The following is a 22,109-nucleotide window of genomic DNA, read 5'->3' as shown; positions in this document are numbered from 1 at the left end:
ATAAAGAGCATCTTTCCTTGCTGATGTTAGCACATCATCGTTCGGGCAGTTCCCTATCATTACCGATTACAATTCCCAACGGCACATCATCCGAACGTTTCAAAAATTGCTTTCAAATAATGGTACAGCCGATGAACAAAACACTGTCCTGGAAACCGCATTTTCTTGGCACAGCACAGTTAGATCTTAACTGTAATGTAATTTCCAAACCATCCGAGCGAATCACATCCTGTGTCCTCCCGTTACGGACAGTAAAGCAATGTGATAAACGAACGTTACGATAACTATCGCCCGATAAACGGATCCCAAAAACCCTACCCTAGGTAGATTACCACGCCGATACAGCGAAGAAAATACGTTGCATCCGTTTTGGGGGGAGAGAAAAAACAAACCATCGAGCAAACGATAGTACCGGCGTAGTTGGACAATTCGGTCCCGATGCATCTGGCAAACATCGATCGACGGTTAGATTCAATTTGAAGCAATTTTCTCCACGAGCATTTCACGGTGCACGGAGCAAAGCAAACATTCTTCTCGAGTTGACTCCTCCCGGCGGGCAGGCAGCACACGAACGAGCAGAGCAGAGGTTTGTGTATCGTTGGAAGTGCTTTTATTCGGTTACGTACAATTGTAACGATATCAGCGAACCATGATCGGAACCCCCAGTTTGGAGGGTGGTTGGGCAGATATCGTGGACCATCGCGATCGGTGGTACTCGAAGAGCAGGTGAACTTATTTTCTCTATCTATCTACCTACTCTGCCGCTGCTCTCAATTTAGTTTACATATCTCTGCTCTTGTTTTCCTTTTTTTGCGTATTACCCTTCTGCTCCATTTGATTCGGTCAAAGGATGGAGGGGGGAGGGGAATACTTTTGTGGCTGTTGGCTGTTCGCATGAAAAAAAAGCAGGATGGGTATTTTTCCAGCCCAGTTTTTCCAATGTTATTTATTTTTTACATCGCATCACATCTGTTTATGTTTTGCCCATTTTCCAATACCGTTAGGAAACAACGTGAGAAATCCAGCGATGTGCACTGAATGTGAGGGGGGGGGCGTTGTTTGGCAAACGATAGGTTAAACAAATAGACCCGAGCATAAACAGGTTCATTACACCTTTGGGAAAGGAGACAGAGCGAAATATGAAACAGAAATACAAACCGAGCGAAGCGAACGTAAGAATCAAAGGTTAGGCGTGTAATACATATGGCCTCGTTATCGAGAACATTGCCCATAACAGTGCGTCAGCATACAGCATTTCGACTAGCTGCTGTGCATGATATTTTCAAATTTAATAACGTTCTGCATGAATTTGATACCCATTACGGGAGGTTCGTACGTCCCAATTTTGCAAAACCGAGTCGGCTCTGTTAACCCATTAAACATTTCTGACAGAAGCGGCTGTTGTAACGATCGAATTAAACAATGATCGAGCTTCTTCTTGCCGGCAGGCCAGACACCAAAAACGAGCGTCTCCAAACGGCAAACAACTCATCTTCATTACCGGGCGTGCGGTTGCGGTCATTCGCACTACAACGCACCGTCATGGCGTAAAACTATCTTCAAATGAAACCGAACGCCACTCGCAAGGTATACACCACATTGTTTTCGACAGTGCGCTCAGTCATTGTGGGTGGTGGTGAAATGGTTTCTACTCCTGCCCCGTCGTCCGTCTCTAGAAGCACTTTGTAATATATGTCTGATTTTCAACGGCAGCTGTGTGTCTCGATGATGGATCGACAAACCGTACATCATCACGGCCCATCTCGCGCGCACAAGGGGCTTCCACTTTGGCGCTGTGCCAGTGTAAAGCAGCGGCATAACTGTTTGAAAAGCCGCATTTTATACCGACGTAGAAACATTCATTCATGCACCCTGTCATTCGGTGAAACAATATAATACTGACCGAAATTGTACTGAATTCGCATTGAAACGCCGCAACTTACAACTAATCGAGTTTTGCCATGCAGGATTGCATAATTTCAGGCAAATGTTTACCTTAATGCTCCATTTCACAAAGACAAACTTTTCTAGTTGCTTGTTTTGCTCGCCCGACAGAGCTGTCACATCAGTGTCGTAATGAGTAATAATTCTTCAAAATCTCACCCTTTCCGGGTACAAACTTTCAAGATCGGGCGGCGCACGAGAGAGAGAGAGAGAGACAGACAGAGAAAGATACTTAAGCTCACTCACCGTCATGCCATTTTAACATGGATGTGGCTTCGCCGTAAAGCAAAACCTCTTCAAAACAACCACTTCAAACGAACAGTACAGAACATAAACATTTACACTTGGGTTTGCTCGCTCGCAAAGACGTTCTTGTGCGGAGGGCGTTTGCGGTTGCATCTTGCATCGGGTAGGTATGGTTGATGGTTTAAAGGAGCGCACAATAAACCAAAACCTCCGACGTGTAATCTTCATAGCCCCAAGAGACAAGAGCAATATTTTCAAACTCCATTTCCCCCAGCTGACGTTCGCCGTTAATTCGCGTTCATGTCATCATCCTTTGGAAGTAAGAAAGGGTAGTAGTTAAGGCACGAGCGGCAAATAACGAAATGATCATTTCATGACAAACATTGCACTAACGGAACTTTTTTACAACCCTCCCTCGGAGTATAGGGGACGGAGAGTATAATTACACCATAATTTGCCCGGGAAAAACAAGTGCGGGAAAATTCACTGCTCTCAGCATAATTTCCCTGAATGGATGGAGAGCAAGAACACCAACCCGAGGAGCGCAATACAGTTTTCGGCCAACCGACTAACAGCGCCTAATTAGAAGGACGAAAAAAAGAGGTAAACTTGGTGCAAAAAGTCCGGACGGACGAACGGACGGACGGGTGGTGTGCAAATAGGCCCACACAAAACGATCTCCACCGAAGTTGGGTGTCGGGCACACCAGGACCGGCAAACTCATAGAAACCGCTACCAAGTTCATTTTCATTTCCTTTCAGTGGCGCGTTGTTACGTTTACATGTTTTCCTTCCGCAGGGCACAAACAGGGGTGGAGGCAGAGAGAGAGAGATAGCTGCTCCAGTGTAACAGTTATTCCGTTGCCGGCGTGTAAGCGAAATATCGGACGAGCCCGTACTCTAACGGTGACATGGCGCTCTCTAGTTACACAGGTGCAAAGCAACTACCTGCCAGTTATAGCGTGTGCGGTGCAACTACCAGACGCCATTTAAAATTAATTATCTGCCATAGCTCAACCGTTTGCTGGTAGTGCCGGGTTAGAACACATCGATAGCAAGCACTCAAGGTTTAGATACTGGATGTGGTAGACGAGAAAAAACACGCCATGTCCCACACTCTCGGTGCTCGCTATAAACACTAACACGCGCCCAGAAACTGCTCCAGGCGGGACACCTTATTTACGGGTCGTTAGTGCCGTGATGATGGACTCGGCTCGGCAAAACAAAAAAGGATATTCGGTGCACGGGGGTAGTACACACAGATGGCGCAGGCAGTGATGATGATGTGGGTATCTAGGTTCGAGCTCACATTTCCTTTCACCACGGTATGCGAGAGTGAATGTGTGCTTGTGTCTCCTAAATAGGTGCTCGCACGCCGTGTCAGACAACTCCGGGAACAACTTTATTTAACACGGTTCCCCCCTAGAACGCACACGTTTCTGTAGATCCCGCAGGATGCAGAGGGAAGCATATATCTCGGTGCTGCAGCAGCAAACTTCTTCATGGTCTCAGTGGCCAGCCAGTAGCCAGCGCAGCCGACAGGTGGAAGTTAATTTCACTGGTTACAAAAGTTCCTACTTCGCACCTTCCATTTGACGGCGTTGGGTCCTGTTGCTTCGGACCGGGTTTTGTAGGTTAGGACGAGTGGGATACGAAAGATATTCGGTGCAGTTTGACACGATGTCATCAACATGTGCTATAATCGACAGCAGAGCTTATCGATTTTTGTACCTCACGATGGCATGTGAAACTTTTCCCTTAGGTCAGCGTTGTGGATTTTTGACATTGAGATGGGATCACCCTAATTATGAGATGTAAGATATGAGATAGTAGCTGCAGCTAGGCTTAGATTTGTGGTATGGGAAAGAGTGGAACGGTACCAGTACATAACAATTTTTAATTTCATAAATTGCTACATAATGTGCCACAAATTTGATACATATATTAACTCCCAACAACCGACAACCGTAAAGGTCAACAAAAGCGGGCATTAGTCAAGCCCAGGGCGGAAAAAACATAGCAGAAAAAGAAAGTTAAAAATTCTACGATCCAACTCTAACCTCTTTGGGGCAAGCTCCACTTTTTTCCTCTGCAGCGGCAAAGCAAGCGCGCACAAACAAAAAAGGGGTCCTTTTTAACCCATCCACGTCGGGTTTTAATCCCCCCGAGTTGTGCATGGTAATTGAATCAAAACCGTTTCATACCACAAATCCTGCTGCCGCGACCAAAGGATCCATCTATCGCTCGCAAACCCCGCGCATGAGGGTAACGACCCACAAAACCCTCCACCGAAAAGCCCCCGAAATCTTCTTTGTTTCGGGCTGAAACGGCCACTATTCAAAGGATTTGCTATTCTAAAATAAACGCCCACCGTTCAAGTGATGCTGCGAATGCACTTCCACCCGTTCAACACCCATTTGACGGGACGCATTCCCCAGAGTTCTAGAGCATTAAATTCCAGAGTTCTAGAGCTTGGTTTGCTATTATCAAAAATACCAGGCAACAGACACACACACTCACACGCGTATCCCAGCAGACGTATCATATGACGTCAAGCTTCGGCAGCACATTGAACTGTTTCGAAAGATCTAAAGCCAAACACAGCCAAAGCTCCTAAAAATATGCAGAAATGTTTCCAAACACTTTGCCCTTCAAACGACACTGGAGTTCATCATTTCAGGCACGGTATCGATGGCGGACGGTTTTCCTCGGTTTTTTGACAAGTTGCTGCGTTGCTCATTATCATGGGATTTTGGGTGTGAGATGTGTCTATTTGCAACCAAGCTTTAGGAACTTTTCGAACTCAGCAACCAAAAGGGTAGGCAACAACCAAAATAAATATAAAAAAATGATACAACGAATACACATTATTCGCGTACTTTTTTAGAGTTTGGCAAAATAGAAAAAAACGTTGTAATGTTTACACGCGTTCGGGCTAAAGGACGTTGGACAATGGCTCGCGGGAAACACACGCCCGCCCTGTCGTGTTCGTGTGGTAAAAAAGTGAGAAAAAGTTGTTAATTACATAACAACAACAATAAAAGTAAGCAAGTCAAAAGCGTTCTGCCCACGGACACACGCAGCAGCAGCAGCAATAGCAGCAGTGGCGGCAGCAACACATTACAGTTACGGTGTTATCGGAAAACGAGGAAGGAACCGAGCCTGAGGGGAAAAGTTGCTACTGTTTTTTACTTTCCCGGGCGAAAAAAAAAACACAAATTATACTAATGAGATTTTTTTATTATTCGTTCGAGTTACTTGTGCAAGAATGTGCTAGAAGAGTTGGTGCTTGTAATTTTTGGATTAAAGAAATTCTATACGCGCTGGTAAGGCAACGGACCAAATTATGCAGGCGACGAAGTACCCACAGGCTTGCGGCATCGTTCGTTAAGTGTTTTATTACAGTAAACAGAAACTAATATCTCTGAGCGGCATCCTCATGCATGTTTTGGGGACAGAATCGGGTAGAAAACCCTTTAAAATGTAAATACAAGTTCAATTTACCGATTTGTTGTGTTTTGTCGAGTGAGATAGGAAACTGGTTGCTTCAAGAAACGCCTTCAAGTACGCCACACCAAGAGATACGGCCAACACCAGCTCTGCTCTACTACTAGCGTGGAAAAGTATCCCACAGCACAGTCACACTTTACTACCACCACAAGGAGAAGCTTCAATTATGCTACACTTTATCACTTGTAACAGTACGCTGTAATTAGAATAAATTGTGTAAGACACTCTTCAATTCCTTGCTGCAATGTTTCCCTCGACAAGGGTGTTGAATTTAGAGTCACATCGATTACGGGTCCACTTTATCACACAGTGCTGTTTCGATCGATAAGTTTATTTTTGAAATATAATCGTTCCCATTTTCTTTGTTTGTATCTTGAAAGAAGTTGTTTTTTTGCGCACCTTGGTTCTATTCATCCAGTCACCGCACATTGTTTATTAAATCACACGTAGAATTTCTTTTCTCCCAGCAAACGATTTTATGACCAAACAAAACAAAAGAGAAGAAACACTCACACACACACACACACACACACACACACACATACATACCCAAGTATAAAAGCTCCGGAAATGGAATAGAAATAATTTTCAAAGTGAAATGAAACGAAACAAAGGGAGAAAAATGTGCTGCAGTTTGGCAAATTGTTTCGGCTGCTTGCTGGTTCCATTTGCTCCCTTCCCTCTCTATTCCTCCTTTCATGTCTACTCATATTGGCATCATGTCCACCACGTGGCGAAAGAGTAATGTGTTCTGTTGGATGGGTTAAACGAACAGGAGGGGCAAAGAAAAACCTTTTCCAACCGAACAACGCGCGCCGCCGATATGGCGACGAAAATAGATTAAAACTCTATACGCTTTTCGTGTCAGCTTTTCTTTCTTTCCTGCCTGTCTGCCTGTCTGCCAGCCAGTCAACCCCGCTTTCTCTGATGGTCGCAACCTGCCCGATAGTTCCTTTTTTTCCGGCGAGGATTAGGGTGGGAACATGCCTTATCGAATGCCTCCGCAACATGAACCCCGTGAACTTTGGCTGGACTCTTGGCAAAGTCCGACCGATCGTGACCTCAGCGACAGTAGAGCTCTCGAGCGACTTTCCTGCCAAAACTCAGAGACCGAGCCGGGCACACGTTCGTGGGAATGGTTGTTGGTTGGGCATTCAGCAGTGTCGTCGCACTTGAATTTACCGCCACTGTGTGTTCGGATTGAGTGCGGCGAGCAGCATACAACACAAACGAGAACAAAATATTTATCTGCAGAGCGATATAGAACACAACACACACACACATACACACAAAACACACCGCGGAGAGCAATTCTGCAACAAGATTCTTTCGAAACGTCTTCCTTTATCCCTTCGGTTCGGTGGCATCTCGAGTAATGCTTCGCACGCCAGACGAACAGCATCACTGCAGAGGACACAATCACACAACAAACCGGGCGATATGTTTGGCTTTTCCCCGTGCTGTCATATTCTCGCTACAGTCAACCAGCAGCAGCGGCAGCAGCAACGACAAAAAAGCTCAGATTAAGGGAAGGACGTCGGTTGAAAGGGATAGGACAAATTGAATTTTGGAAGACGCAGCAGATAACGATTGTCGATTAAGAAGGCTACTCTAAGGCTGTGCTTGCTGAACTATCCATAGTCCTGTGCGCGTCGGACACATCACATCTCCACAACACAGCATTAGCACGATTATTTCGAGCTTCTCGGATAGACAGAAAGAGAAAGAGAGAGAGTTGGCAAAGAGCGGAAAAGAAGAAACCACCCAACAATGTGCCCAGTTTCCGTCGCGATAAGAACGAATCCTTTCACTGACATTTACCGGGGTGGGGAGGCCCCTATTTTCGGCTGAGAAACGTTGCAAACGTGCCGTTTTGTTGCGAAAAACTAGCATAAAGGATTGCCTTGACGTTTGCCGCCAAATGGTTTGGCATCATTCAAACGATTTGTTTGAATGTACTCCCTGCCTGCCTTTAAACACACACACACCATAATGGACGACAATATTCCGGTGAAAGGATTTGGACCTTGCGAAGTACACAATAGAGCCCAAATGGAGGGAATTAAAAATACCTACACACTTTTCAAATGCCACGTACGCTCTCTCTGTCTTCTCAACTCCACATATATACTTGTGTGGTCCCAAAAACAAAGTTGGTGAAAAATGGATAGCGCGCAAAGCTTGAAGTCTCCCCCAATAGGTCGGCATTCTAGTCGATGAATCACAGGAGGCACACCTCTCTGCCCTCTTCATTCATGTGCACTGGAACATACCTGGAACATATTATGCAACCTTCTTTACAGCATTCTCCGCTCCTTTATTGCTACCGACCCGCCCAAAGGAATGCTCCGACATGGAAGAATGTGAAAGCGTAGAATGAAAAGAACCAGCCATCAAACTACGTTACCAAAGGAGAGCGCCACTGTGAATCGTGGTACGTGGTCCCAGTTCCTGGACGGCCTACTAGGGTCCTCCGTGCAATAAATCGTCACACCACGTCGTCGTCGTCGTCGTCGTCGTCGGTGGCGTGGTTGAGTTGTTTCTCGGTGACTTTCGAGACTCTCAGATAAACATACTACATCTCACCGCCCTTTGCCACCAAGGCAAAACCACCATTAGCAGTGGGCACACAAGGTGCTGTGCCCTCCTCCTTGCCAAAGTGCTTCGGTCGGTTGACTTCGAGCCGTTTCTTGTGTGTATGCAAATAATGGACGTAACACTTCACCCCCATCCACGTGGCAACACGTCTGTCTTTCTCAGGATGCACACGGCGTGATGGACCAGCAGCAGACGACGAGGACGACACAGAGACACATGACCGGGCCCCCGGTCTTTCATCATCATTCTTCGACGACGACACCTTTGGCGCTCGGGCACGTGCGAATAGTGGCGCCATCTTGTCCCCCACACACACTCGCACATACACACATACTCCCCGGGACACCAAAAAAGGGAATAAAAATCGTCCCATCGGTACGGAACCGAGCACACCTGGCACGGGGTTCGGACTGCCAAACGACAGCAGCAGTGTATGAACACCTGCAGCACCGGTGGTAGTAGGCTGGTATCTTGCTTGCCCCCGTTCGCTTGGCCTTTGCCACTAAAGAATGCTGACAAAGCATTAATGCAAATTTCTGATTGTACTTTCCTTTCTGGAGCTCTCTCTCTTGGGCGGCGGATCTACCTTCGTTCTAACACAATCCTGGAAAGTGCCTGTTCCGCTATTGTGTGCTGCACAAATGGAATGCTTTTCATCCGTTACGGGATTTAATTTCTTCGGCCCCGTCCGTTGGGCAGACCACACGCGATCCGGTATCGGAACAGCCGCAGCGAGATATCCACCAGGGCCACCACCACCAACTCGAAATCGGAATAATGTGTACTGCTTCGAGACATTTGTCACGGCCATTCGAATGCGAATAGGCACCCCTCCCCCGAACAGTGGCATCGATTCCCGATGGTCGTTTTTACACCCAACCACCCACCCACCCGCTCTTTTGTCACGTCCGTATTTGTATTCACAAGTCGGGTGAAAAACACCTGCAAAATATCGATCAGATTTCCCGCAACGATGATGTGTTGAATTTTTGATTCGTTTCTTGGCAACATCCGGTGTCAAACGGTGCCGCAGGTTTACTTGCATCGATTTGGAGGAGGAAGAGAGAGAGACAGAGAGCGCGCGCAATAGATGCTGAATATATGCACGAGAAACAAATAAAATAAGAAGCAACAAAAATCACTCCGTTCTCTCTGGTGAGTTTCCAACGCCAACTGACATTGTCGCTTGTGTTGCTGGAGGCGTTATTTATGGGCCTGGAGAGATTGTGGAAGACGCGAACGTGATATGATCGAAAGTAGATTTGGTGTGCGCTCTTTTGCTGTCACTTTGCAGAAAAAGTTTCTACACGGGGGAGCTTGGAATATGATACATAAACAAATATTTCACACAGCTTTTCGCGTACAGTTTGCAGCATAAATCTTCATTTCACACAGAATGTTGTCGTTTAACTTAAAAGCAATACTTTATTATTCTTCGTGTTTTGGTATCCTCCTGCCGATCAAAACTGTTTGCAATAAAATTTAGCTTTATTGACACACACAAATTTGAGCGTTGCACGCTTCGTATCTCAAACATTTCGTAAGGTCACGCGGCAATGACTTTATGCGCGCTCGTTGGCATAACTAGTCAAACTGGCACAACAACCAGACTTGCTGTGAGAAGGTAAAGCAACGAAATAAAAAAAATACCGTTTAAGTAAAAGTCATGCCAAAAGACCTGGTGAAGGTACACACCGGGCCGGCGTGCAATAGCGCGACAAAGTTAAACAGTCAAGGACGAACCGGGGCTTTCTGCGGACAGCCAGCGGGTCTCCAAAAGTCAACTTTCAACTGGGTAACATTGAACATTGAACGCAGCAAGTTCAATACTGCTGGAATGGGGTGAGGGGTATCCCTACCGGTAACGTATAACAACTACTCAAACCGGCCATTATCGTCGATCGAAACGAAAAAAAAACGAAACACTCCGACGAGATTAAGAACTTGCAATTGATCTTGGAACCTCCCCCGCACTAGATGGGTCTTTGAGCTAATCTGGAAAGGTTTCCTGAGCTGATAGTTGTTGACTTATTGCTGCACAGGCAATTCGGAATCGTTTGACCCCGGTTGATCCGCTTCTGTTGTACAAAAGCTTTGTCAGCCTTGATGATATACAGTTAGTACATCCAATTTATCCCGTAAAAGTTGAGATTGTCTTCATCACGAAACTTCAATATACAGTGCTATCAATACTCCCTGGCTGGCTATCAAAAGGCTGCAAAGGTGGAATAGACCCAAAAATAGTGCTACCTTCGCAAACCTTCACTACGAACGGGAGCTGGAAGACGTAATACGATACGATCAGCCTGCCTCAATACTCCACCGGGACGTCGAGCAAAGATTCCATCTCGGCTACATAACCAGGAGTTTTTGTGGCTTTTTGCTGCCGTTCCCGACGATCTTCCCGACGTGCCGTACGCTCTTCTTGATTGGTGGAAAAACAATAATAAAAAAAAAATTGCTCGGAGTATCTTCCATCGTACCCGGTAAGGATCGAAGCACCTGACTTCATCAAGAAATTTGGACGTCAAAGAAAGAACCTGCCATACGGTTGAAGAAATCGATGCCAAACACATGACGACCACACAGCCGTTCACTAATCACGAACGACAAAGAAGGATAGTATTACCCAACTTTTTCATTCTCTCTTTCTCTTTCTCTCTCTCTCTCTCTTTCTCTGTATGTTCAATACATGTCTTGCCCTTGTATCGCCGTACTGCTAAGCTTTCGTAGCGTTATTTATTCACACGCCAAATACCCAACCGCTGTAAAAAAAGAGCGACTACGAAACGGCACGGGAGCAACAAGCGGCGGGGCAGGGAGGACGGCAGAGTGGTTAAAAAAATCAATTTCAATAACTAGATCTACTCAGCCCAGCGAAGAGTGGTAGTATCTGCAGTGAACACCGGAGCAAAAACGACAGCAATGGGGTGGCACGTTCCAAAGTATGGACTAGTAGCGCACACAAAATGCACACCAGACGGCGAACGGCGACGACAACGAGACGTCGAAACCAGAGGTCGCCTTTCATTTTTAATAGCAAGTATCTGCATAAACGTTCCCCACACCTTATTCCCTCTTCCTCCCGGTGTTGGTGAATGAGTTCCGCGCACACGGGCGCAGTGTGGACGAATGTCCAACCAACGGTCACAGTAAAACATACGTGAGGGCGTTGTAGAAATACAGTCCTCTCTCGGCCCTTTCGGTACCACACCACCACCACCAGCAGCAGCAGCAGTCTGTCACCGGTGCAATGATTTTGCAAATGAAACAGGCAGCTGGATTGCATCTCCGGTGCAGCATGTTGGACCAGTTGGACAGAGTTGTCTAAGCTGCGGACAGTCGAACAGTAAAACGTTTGAAGACCTACCAATGATTTGAGGGGCTCAACAACAACAACAACAAAAACTCTTACAGTCACCCATATACAGACCATGAAGTGAATGGTTGTAGGTCCACGGTGAACATGGACAGATGGCCCATGGAGGGCGAAATACACACTATCCAACATCTCGAGTGTAGAAAACATAAAAGTCAAAGAGAAAATATGCTTTTCATTTCGACTGATAGTCATCACCGGAGGAACCGGGTGGTCCTCCACCTCCCTTTGGTAGCCTACATTTCGTGCTCGAGTACGAGAAGCGGTGGCATAAATCCTTCCGAGCTATCTCTTCTCGTCCGGGCAAAAGCGCTTTTTATCAGCGCTACCAAAGCTGATGGTTGGACCAGGTGCACAGGTCCACAGGTACACACTACGGCGCTGGACACTCGGACCATCGGTACTTTGGTCGGATTTTTACCGACACAGGATTTCCGACACAGCGATGGCTTCAATTATACTGCCTGTAAAAAAGAAGCACAAGAAGGGCCCGAAAGGATTATTTCCACTGGTCAACCATTTGATTCCAACAATTCGACGTAAGCTTTTCCGCCGGGTTTCAAAGATAACTGGTGGCAAACTGAGGGGCAAACCCACCAACGCCAGACGACGAACTTCCGCAGTAGTGCGCACACATCTGTTTGATTAGAAGCGATATGAGTGAAGGATTTTCGGATCGACCTGCTGTTAGACATTCGGATCGGATACGCCATAATTTAATAGCACCTGCCAGCCCAAGCACCACCCCATTTGATCTAGATTGGCTGCCGATGAAGAAGAACGCGCCAGCTATTCGGTGAGGTGTGGTGAAGGTAATAACAAAAAAAACAAAGAATGCACTTCATTCCTATGCGAGCACAAATGCCGGCACACACACACACACATCGCATTACGGCAAGTGCAGCCCACGTGCGTTTGCAAACGCGATAGTGCGGGCCCGGCACCGATAGACAATAGCGCGCCGCGGTAAGTGAGGTTAATTGAGGTTACTTTTCTCAGCCACCCTTTCGCACCGGTCGCTCGCGTACGATACACTAGCTTCCGACCACTAGGCACCACTATCGCGGGTTAATTTACCGCCGCGCGTCAGCAGTGCAGAGGGCAAAAAATTGGTTTAACGACGCGTAACGAATAGAATAGATAGTGCTAATATGCTTTTCAGCTGGTTTTTGTTCTACTGTTAGATACTGGTGCAGCAAAAATGAGTTAAATGTTCCAGTAGCACACGGGCGCGCGCGCGCGCGTCAAACCATAAATAGCGCCTCATAAAGTGGTACAATTTGTTTTCCGCAACATGCCCCCCACGCAACACGAGAAAGCTTCTCATTAGTAGTAACAACAACAAAACCACACACCCACAGAAGCTCCAACTAGTTGAAATTTTGCACATCCTAATAGTAATTCTTTTAACCGCACGAGATTAATTCCAATCAGGTGAGGACGACGACGACGACTCCACTAACGAACGTCACGTAGTGTGTACCGCCGGGACATATGTGTGCGAACGGGCGGCACTTCAATTATTCATGGTGCACCTTCGCGCTCCAGTGATACACAAGGCGGTGGTAGTCCCCCGAGTCGGTCTTCCAGTTGCTCCAAACGGAACTCTCTGCCAACGAACTTCTCCTACCCACTGCTACTACTACGCCACTGGTTGACTGGTGTCAGTAATGTACGCGCTATTTTTAGTTCACCCCCTCCTGTAAGCAAGTATGTAAATTGGGCGCGCTGCAAGGGTACACTGTTGCGGCTCTCCGCTCGATTCGATTTGTAATCACATACCGCCGCACACACATACATACCGCAGTAGAGAGTTTAACGTGGTCCGGAAGGGGGGTGTGTATGCCAACCACCAACCAACCACCTCTCGATTGAACGAGCTGACCCCCACCAGCTGCGAGCTGACAGAGGCCCAGATGCGACGACGAACGTCCATCCAGGAGATCATCCAAGAAGGCGAGAACGGATGTGAAACATGCCGCCAGTTTGTCCATCTGGCGGAAGGTGTGGCTACGTGTGTGGGATTCATTGCCCACCAACATCAAAGGGGAGCTGGGGGTGGGATGGATTATGTCCAACAGTTTATCCATGTTTCTGATGTGCGTGGGACGACGAAGCAATTGTGAGCATATGAGCTATGGACATAACATATCGAACGTGATTTTTTTTTTGTGCATTTCAAGTATCCGGAGATGACCGAACAGAAGGAGACATTCAGAAGTTTTGTGAGGTTCAACATGTGTATGGGAGGCTTAAACGATCGGATTGCGTCACACTTCAAGGTTACCAACACGTCGGGCCACTATTAAATAATACAGTGCCCTATCATGGCGTGCTGCGGCCGTTAGAGCGAGTTTCAATCGTAATGCGATCGTTTGATAATGGCTGGTATGCAACACGAACCAAACCAGCCGGCTCAGTGGCCACTACTATCTCCCGTGTAAACCTGTTCGCGCATCAAAATTGCACACAATTACAGTTCACACAAAAGATGTAATCACGGTGCACGATTGGTCCCGGCGCAAAACCCCACTGGGGGATTCATTCACGCCTCCCAATACACACCAGCGTCGTGTGACCTTTCGCGGTTGCACATCATCCCTCACCGATGCCTCAACACATTCCTGGATCAAATACGCCAAATCGATTGTAGCGAATGTGACACATCGCTATTAGTACCGATTGATCGATCAGTTCAGCAACTTGCCGCGCTGATAAGCCGCTCACAGCCAACGATGATGATTCAGTGCGTGCACCACAACAAAGCAGCCCAAATTATGGCAATAAAGTGTGAACCAAACTGCTATCATCGCACACGAAATTCGATTGGTAGCTTCACCCTATCACACCCGTAACGAACCCAATAACTCTTCTGCCCACCTTTTGGGGCTGCAAAGATGAAACGCAACTCCAGTGGCAACCCGATCAAAGGCCACGTTCCGGAGGGAACTGTAGTTTGCTAATTAACTTTTGCTGTGTGTTTCTGAGTAGGGTACCGGGCCTCGGTCGCCTGTTGATTCGCCGTCTACCGTTAAATCCTGTTGAATAGTGAGAAGAGAGAGCAAGAAGACGAAAAAAACCTAAAACTTCCAAAAAATCTGTCACTTGCAGCAAGTAATCCGACGGAAACTTTCATCCCCAAATCACCCATCAACGAAACACTCAGAGAAGCAAGGGCCTGGACTAATCGATGCCCGACAAAAACACCCCAGGGGGGGGAGGGGGACTCCCGTCGACTAATGAAACGAACTTTGCCGTTTTTCCGATCCATTATTGCGAATGCCGCCGGTACACTAGCAGGCACGCTGAAAGTTTTCGGTTTTTTCGTCAACCAGATGGGCACCAAATGACGCAGAAAGTGAATCGTTTTTGTGTCCTACCCCCCCCCCCCCCTCACCCACCCAGTTTTCTGTCTTGCTTCTATTGAGAAACAAAACATATTTATGAGTGCTTTTGGAGCACATTGGCGCACGTACAGTTAGATAAGTATGGCATTGAAGCGCAAGCAGGTTGGGGCTCGGGCTTTTTTTTTCTTCTTTGGAACCTACTCGGTGCTATCCAACAAAAAAGAAGCAAACCTGCCGATTGTCGTCTTTTTATAACCTCCACCTGGCCTCTCCTTATCGATTCTGGCCGTGTGGCGCACCCGTGTATGTGTGTGTGAGTTATGGAACATAATCGATTAAACAATTAATAATACTTCCCCCCACCAGTATTGGCGAGCGAAAGCAGGGCTCCGGAACCTTTTTCCTTTCCCCAAAACGATCGTAAGACGGCAACAACATGTCGATGGCAGAAAGTTGCGACACAAAGATCAGCATAAAAAACCATGTCGTAAAAATCGCACGGAGACAAAAGCTACCCACGCAGGGCGGCAGTCCCCAAACGGGGAGCCCCAAATGGACTGAAAATTAAAATATTTCATGCCGAGCCGAAGCAGCACGGCAGTCCACGCTAGTCCATCATCATGGCCCGGGTCTACATTAATTTACACACACACACACAAAGTGATTTAATTTTTTCCTTGCGGTAGTCCACCGTTCGTTACATTTCCCTTGCATCCCTCTAGCCCGTCTGGGCAGGAAAGAACATTAATTTTCCACTTCATTGATGGCGGGGACCGGGAGGTAAAGCCCTACGGGTAAAAGGGTAACCACGATAAACCAACGGGGTGCGGGCGACGGGAACTGATACACGCTGGTAAACAGGTTGTACGCGGGAGGACCAGAGATAACGGAAAACACCAAAACTAACAACATATCACACCCGATAATTAACAACATAAGGCTTGCTGGCTGGTTGGGCTGGGGTGGTGACTGGGCGGCATCAACACAAAAAAAGGGTTGTCTTTCGGCCCCGGCTGGTTGGCTGGCCGGATGGGTAATAAAATATTTATCGATGTCCACGAACGCGCCCATTCCGTTATTGACTTAAATCATGCTCCGTGCGCTATTTGTCCGCTCCCGCTGGCACTTGTGTTCACACGGAAAGCCATCGTGTCGGTAAGATTTATGCACTGGCACGATCGTTTGCTTCTGGTTTTGATGCCTCGCAGACCCTCCCCCTCTCCCTTCGGAGTGGCGTGTGGAAAGGGTGTTCAATTCGTCACTTCTGTCACGTAAAAATGCGCCCTACCCCCCAATGCCCCAACCGCACAATGTCACTGGGCACGACAAGGTTCGATCGAGAAAACACAGTCGAACGGGACAGCAGCAGCAGAACGTGGTGGCAGGCACTGGCGAGGGATCGCGAGGAAAGCATGCTTCACCAAGCGTCTCCATCGGGCACGCAAGCCTGGTCTGCGTTAATGTAGTTTTCTTTTCTTCTGTGGTCAAATAATTGTGCAAATAACACATTCAACGAAAAGCAAACGCAACAAGAACGCCCTAACTGTTTCACTGCACGACATGTTGTTTTGCACCTTTCGTTGGCTTTTGAGCACCAAAAGCGATCAGTTATTACTGTTCAGGACGGGTTTAAGCGTCGCTAATGCTTCTCTTGACCCACAGTTACGGCTGCGAAGTGCTAGCAACCGTTTTCTAGCAACTAGTGACACCTCCGGAAAAGGATTCGTTTTGTATTTGGTCACCTTTTAACTTTCAACTAACCGCACGCCTTTCCCTGCGAAAGTATCGTGCTAATAATATATGTGATCGCAAAAAACAACACACGCCGATGTGTACACACGGTTGAAGTACACAGATCTCTTCACCGAACAATTTTGAACCGACTTATCGACACCTGCACACACACACACAAGCACACACTCACGCATACACCAAACACTATCGACGGCGTTCCAGCGCGGCAGCAGAGCTCCGTACGGTGCGAAACCTCCTCAAAGACTAAAAATAAAGTGCGTGCCTATCGACTGCCGGACGCGCTCTTCGTGCGATGCTGACTAGCGTAGAGCTGGTGAGAGGCAGAAGAAGGGAAGGGGAATGCACGAGTGTGTGTGTATAAGTGTGCTGATTGCGTGCCCGCATGTGCTGGAGGGAATCCCGTGTTCACGCGTGTACTTCGAGCTTTCGGAGAGACCGTGAGTAGCACAAGAGAGTGAGAGAGAGAGAGAGAGAGAGAGAGCTTTTTGTGATGGGTTCGTGAGTGCCCGACAGCTCCAAACAATGCACGAGAGAACGGCATCGTATTGTTATCCACGTAGCAGCTCACGCGCGTGAGAGACCTCTCACCGGGGATAAAACTCGAAGCGGAGAGGTACACTCACGGCAAGCTTTGGATCCGCCGCTGTGCATATCTCACCAACACAGCCACGCGAACAGGATAATGTACTCGAACATTTTCCACCGTTTCTTACAAATGTCTCCATTCCTTCCACTTCGACCGAAGTGTTCTGGTGGACTGCTACGTAGACTCTCAACTTCCAGGGTTTCCTCTTTTCCACTTTCCATTCATTGTGTCCAAAAAATTCACCAAAAAAAAAAGTGGAACTTCAACACTCCTCAACCACCTGCAAAGCTGAGCAAGAATGCTAAGAAAATGCCTAACCTCTGAGATGATGATGAATCACTGCACGTCCGAGTGTAATCCGTGTGATCGGAAAAACACGTTACAAATAATTTCCTCCCAAAGCTGATCGATAGCTTGTAATGCTCACCGTCGTCCTAGCTTCAGCTTCGCACCCAACGCACGTTCTACACTAATCGAGACGATACGGGCTACTAACACGAGCTGCCAACCTCTCGTCCAGAAACGGGTTCTTCCTGCTTCCCTCGCCCGTCGTTTTCGCTCGCCCCAACAGCCAACTTGCCGACGAATGTGACGCGCCAAACTGTCGTCGAGCTGCTGCCACCAATACTCACACATTATCCTGCCCGCAGCTACACAGGACTCTACAACCTCTTACCAACACTGCCAAATCCGCGTGCACAGAAAATGAGTTCCCTGTGTAGCTCTCTTCAAGGCACGGGGAAACAGCTCCTACCGATTGACAGAGAAAAAGCTTTCGCCGTCGTTAAGTTTCCCAGAAATCGACGTCCAATCTAACGTGTTGTGCACGGCTGCGCACTCCTGCCAACCGCCAGAACGAGCGTTCACGGAGCCGAGGCTGGGGCAGGCACATAAACATTCCAAGAAAAATGGAAGTGAAGAAAGAACATTCGACTGGAAAAGCTATTGCCAGTGGGGAGCGGGTCACCCGTGCGTTAACTTGACAAAAATAAGTACCCAAAAGAGCCTGTTCGCCTCGTGGAGCTTTCAAAAAGGACGTAAAGCTTTTGCTCCAAAGGAAAAGGCCTTTTCAGAGGAAGCTTCCTTTTTTATTCTTTGCGTTCATCAGTACGTGACGGTTTCTGTGTGAATTATGATTCGAATTCGTTTCATTGATCGTCAATGATTTGTATGAAACAAATCAAGCAAATCAAAACTCACTTCTGTTGAATTCATTCAGAGCCTCTTATTACTTTTGTACTGTTCTTTAGGAATCAGAACTTAACTAGGAACTAACATAAATGTATGAATATCTAAGTTGAAACTCATTTCAACTTCCATCTAAGAGTTAGTTCAAAACGCATTCAAATGCTGCATCAGTTTTTAATACTGTCCAGAGCTCACAACTCCAAGTATCCTTCTCCTCCGTATACGCTAAACAACACATGCTCTCCTCCAGAAAAGACATTCCATGAGCTCGTACTAAAAAAAATAAAACAACAAGAGCTTGAACATTTCGGCAGCACCATCCGAGGTAGCATCTGTTCGAGCGACTCCTTTTAGTTCCTTAAATGACCATACCAATATGTCCCACTGGTCGGCACACTTCATTTCCGAGCCATTCTAGCGCCGGTAATGAGTGTCTCTACTCTCCGTCCTTGAACTTCTGCTCAGCTTCTGAGCACACACACACAGAACAGACCAGCAGAGCCCGGGGTCCGTAGTGTTTTGCTATTGCAAACTTTGCTAATATGTCTCCGGAGCCCACTGGTGGTATTAATTTTATTAGTACCAACTCAATGGTTCGACCGAAAGGCAACGATGGACAGCGAAGCGAAAGTGTACGAACCCATACAGTTTGGTGAAAAGATGTCCCCCCTGGTGCGGTCGCACAAGTTTGAAGTTACACCAAAAACAATATAAAACGTAAGAAATTTTCCCCACATCTCCACACAGAACGAAATCGCATGTAATTTAGTGAGGATTTAGAACATGAAACTGTCTTGTTCAAACCCGAATGATGAAGCCGTTTTGCCGGAGGCGTATGGTAGGATGGTTAGGACACTTTAAATGTGTTTCATATAAATCTCAGCAGTACAAAACAAATTAAATAATAACCATGAGTGTTAATTGAAGTTAATCGTGTTGGGATTGGATTCAGATGTTTCAGAATTTAAGCTGACTGAAGTCGAACGAACATTCAACCAAACTGGGATTCATTTTGCGTTAGAAAGTAAATCTAATTTACAGCGGAAATCAAGTTTATAATTACCGATTGTGTTTGTTCTGTTTCATGTTCATCCTTACCTGTAAAAAAATAAAACAAAAAGCAATTAGAATCATCAACACTTTCATTTAAACAAGTGTAATAATATATGTTAATGTAATGCATTTTTGCCCATAATTGCGAAACATTAAAAATTGATTTCAAATGCATGCAAATAATATTCATGTGTGTACTGCATGACCATCAATTACAAATGCTCAGAAAGCATGCAAATGAACGAGCATCAAGAAGCTGGTTCCGTAAATATTTCACATTCATTAGCGTATTAGGTTGCAAATGATGAGCGCGATATCGATACAGCGCCTCACCCACCTCCTCCTCCGATTGACCTTTCACCAACCCAATCAAATCGCAACTGGGTAGAGCACATACGAGCTGGTGCGCAAATTCCGGGCCCTTGCTAAACCCACACACACACACGCACCGTCAACCGTAAGGGGACCGCAAGGAATGGCGCCATCCAACCGACCGGCGACTTATCCGGAAGGCTCCGCAACGGAACTGATCTACCCGGGCGGTGCGGCGGTTTTAATGGTTGCGGTTACAGCAGATAATGATGTCATCGGGAAAGGTTTTAGCCGACGACGACGACCATCACTAGCCCGACGACGTCGTCGTCGTCACCGCCTCTGCTGCACGCCGAACGATATGCAAGCCGTTGTTGGGCAGATGCACGCACACTGCCCCCGTCCCGGTAATGGATTTCGGACTTGAACGTGCCCTGGAGGCGCGCTGCTGGACGGCAAATGGTGGTGATAATGGGTACAAACAGCGCATTGCACAAGCACCGGGGCTGATTGATATTCATAACGCACAAGATGCCGAACCGCATTCTGCTTGCCGTCGCCGTCGCTTAGTGGACACCAGGCTCGTGACGCCGCCTGTCTCGGGAGACCACGGTGGGCGCACAGATTGTGTGGACGCTCGCGTCAATCGTCGGCTGACACGCATTCTCTAATTACGATGCGTGTCAACGCGCTGGGCCGTGTCAGTTGAACGGCATTGCCAGTTGGTCGTGCTGACCTCATCCGAACTGCTGGAGGCCAGCTCGGAGCAGCTCTTGAGGCCGAAAGGCCAAACCGGCGGGCAAGACCGACCGATTGGCCGTTCCGCAACCCGGCAGGGGCTGGAAGAATCGCGTCACTCGCGGAAAGCATTTATAACATGGTGTAATTATGCAGGGCAGGCAGAAGGCAAAGATTGGTTTACAACTCATTAACGTGACGTTAGGGCGCGAAGCTTGTCATTTCTTTGCCTTGGTAATTCGTCTTTGTGTGGCTAAAAAGGGCTTGTTTTGCAGAAGGATTAAACAAACAATAAAGTTACTGCCTGGGATGAATAAACAGACTGTCGTGTAACGTTAAATTCGTAGATAAATTGATAAAACATGCTGACAAAAGCTTCATCATTAATTTAATTCGACAAGATGCCATTTGAACAGCACATTGCATTATTTCCCACATAAACATTGTCGTTTTTAAGAGCCAAATAAGCAGGTAGTAACTAGTCAATAACTATTTTTATGGCTAAACAGCTTCAGAGAGCATTGATAACTCTTTACGACCTCTGCCAAGGTTTAAGTGTCTTTGCTGGATATAGCAAGTGAATGGCTTTCTAGATACATCGTTAAACAAGCTTAAATTTGTACGAATAGAACATCATTCAACCAGAGATAAAGCTTATCTCTGCTATAAAGCTTGAGTTTCCAACTGTTACAATGATTCGCCATAGTATTTATTGAAATTTTGCTGTCCATTAGCTGTTCAATAGCTGAAAACTGCACAAAATGTTTATGAAAAAGCCATTCCTTCTCTGCCATCCACCGACAACTGTCCGAGACGACTGTCGAACCGCTTCTCGACTATAAATCTCTCGAGCTCGCGACCATCCGACCAGCTGAACAAACAAACAAGTGTCCATAAATTATGCTTTGCAAATAACACGGCACGAACCGAAACCGCAACCGTCCGTCACTTGATTGAGCTTGCAACTTTCGCCTACAACCCACCGAACCCGCCCGAGGGAGCGCAAAAAGACAACAGCAAAAACACAAAAATGCATAACACAATATTCCTGCTTCAAAACAGATTTGCTGCGCACTTTTTTTTTTGCAAACCAGTACCACGTGTGTACTCGCGTACAAAGATCCTGTTCGGTACGGCCGGTTCTGATGGAATTGTGGAAAAATAAATTACCGGATCGGTCCGTAATGGTGCTGGCTTTAAATGTCATCCATACTGCCCTCCGAGTTGTGGACACACGGACGTACTAGCCCTTTGGTATTCCATAAATCGTTACAATACACACTGGCAAACGGGAAGGCAAACGAAGCAATATAAAAAAGTTCCAACCCCTAACGCCATCTCCGCCGCGTTCGCTCAAACCGAACACATGACAGCGCCAAACAATTAGGCGAAATCAACGCCCGTGCCCCACAGAGGAAAGAAACTGGAAAAACTAACGTGACAAACTTTTTTTT

The 22,109-nt window shown here is 46.9% G+C and overlaps 2 protein-coding genes across 19 annotated transcripts in view; both read right to left on the bottom strand.

Moving 5' to 3' along the window:
- LOC121592118 (neurocalcin homolog) overlaps positions 1 to 22,109 on the bottom strand; it is a 113,070-nt gene that overhangs the window by 62,569 nt on the left and 28,392 nt on the right. The gene's annotated exons all lie outside the window — the stretch shown is intronic.
- Positions 1 to 22,109, bottom strand: part of LOC121592117 (neuronal calcium sensor 2) — an 86,472-nt gene that overhangs the window by 45,171 nt on the left and 19,192 nt on the right. Inside the window, exons 1-2 of one of the 10 annotated variants that reach the window (XM_041913422.1) lie at positions 17,792 to 17,910; positions 5,694 to 5,895 (exon numbers count right to left, since the gene is read on the bottom strand). The exons of 1 other annotated variant lie outside the window; for it this stretch is intronic. The gene's annotated coding sequence lies outside the window, so the exon portion shown is untranslated. 8 more of the 10 variants (XM_041913421.1, XM_041913418.1, XM_041913420.1 and 5 more) reach the window with 8 other exon arrangements.

Source organism: Anopheles merus, chromosome 2L (genome assembly GCF_017562075.2).
Source record: "Anopheles merus strain MAF chromosome 2L, AmerM5.1, whole genome shotgun sequence".
Classification (NCBI taxonomy): domain Eukaryota; kingdom Metazoa; phylum Arthropoda; class Insecta; order Diptera; family Culicidae; genus Anopheles; species Anopheles merus.
Note: the sequence above shows the minus strand (reverse complement) of the source record. Positions and strands in the feature narration are given on the sequence as shown.